Source organism: Saprolegnia diclina (genome assembly GCF_000281045.1).
Source record: "Saprolegnia diclina VS20 unplaced genomic scaffold supercont1.153, whole genome shotgun sequence".
In the NCBI taxonomy this organism is placed as follows: Eukaryota; Oomycota; class Saprolegniomycetes; order Saprolegniales; family Saprolegniaceae; genus Saprolegnia; species Saprolegnia diclina.
This window is the reverse complement of record NW_008246220.1, coordinates 3,613-5,211: the sequence shown is the minus strand read 5'-3', so window position 1 is coordinate 5,211 and position 1,599 is coordinate 3,613.

Here is a 1,599-nt window from a genome sequence, read left to right as displayed (position 1 = left end):
CGCAGCCATCAGCGCCGTGGCGGTAGAAATGCCCTTGCTTTGATGTTGGGCGTCTACGCGCTGCGTGGTATATAGTCGACGCGCCGAAACAAACGCTGACAGCGACAACCTCGAGCGTTTTATGCGAGGAGTGATGGCCTCGACCGCGTCGCGCTCGTGGCGTCGTTTCGAGGCATCCGGATACATAACCGGACACCCAGAGTCAGGGCAAATTCCAAAATGGGCGGTTTGTCGACAAGCCACGCCGCCGCCGGGGCAGCAGTGGGCGCTACGCGCGCGCCGCGCCGCGTTCAGACCGCGCTCGTCATCTCGCGGCGCAGATCCAAAAGGCGCACATCTCGAGCGCCTCGCACTTGACGTCCTGCTGCTTGCACACGACAGCCAGCACCGAGATCGCTGGCCCGCAGCGACCTCTCGCCCGCAGCGAACCTTGCGCTCGGCGGCGTGTCAGATGCGATATGCGCTCAAGCTACCAGCTTCTCTCGGCGGTCACACAGTGGCCGCGCGCCCATTGTCCACATCACGCTACACCGGACCTCAAGGCGTCCGCGCAGCGCTGGCACACGTTTCGCACAAGGTACCACACATCTTTGACGCTACTAGCATCTCATAGAATGACTAGGTTCCGTATTGCCCGAGACACACGAGGTCGACATTTTTGCGCTCTTTCCGCGCTTCTCGTGGTCTCGTACCAACCGCTCGTCGTGCATAGCGCGCGCAAGTACGCCATTGTCAGCTAGTGGACGCGCCTCAAGGCCTGGTTCATGTCGACGTCGCGGCGTCGGCTGCGAAGGCGCTCAAGGACAATGAAAATGGTGCCGCCGGTGCCTTTTTCACACTGAGCCTGGTCTCACGGACGCGAGGCCAAGCTCTACGCCGCTTCGCGCCTTGAACGTGTAGGCGCGCAGTGTGCTCTTCTGTTCCTCTCGTGTTTGCCGGCAACAACAAAGCTCTCGTCTTGAGCAGCCTCATCTAGTCGCGCGTCGCGGTGATTACCAACGTCTCGGACGACGAACCTCTGCATTTTCTGCACGCCAAACGTCGTGCTGTACAAAGACCAAGAAGAAGGCCGACGACGTAACTCGTCACAGCAGTCACGGCGCCAGACCGCCCACCGCGAACCTCTCACCCCGGCAAGTCGCGCCGTACCATCGTTGCGCAGAAAAGCCTCGAGTCCAATACACCCAAGACTCGCATGTGCATCATTCTGCAAGCGCTCTCGGGCAAGAACGCCGAGAAGCAGACGATCGTCAGCTGCCTCGTCTCGACGCTTCAGGCAGGTACAGGCGGGCTACGAGCTGCCTCGGCGCGCTGATCGTCTAAGGTATCGACCCTCATCTCGTCCTGCGCCAGCAACGACCTACACAACCCGACGTTCTTCAGCCCCAAGGGTCCGCTTTTTGACTACTAGATGTACTGTGTGTATGTATCTGTGAATGTAACCCCGTGTAAATTATGCAGCTAACTCGACCCAAGTGTTGTGTGTTGGACCTGACGCTTTCTCTAGCTCGAGAGAGGTTGTATGTCGACGCACGTGGCTATCAAAGGCCTGCAAGTATTTGTTTTGAAACTCGCCAACAATTGCTGTTATATTCCAAC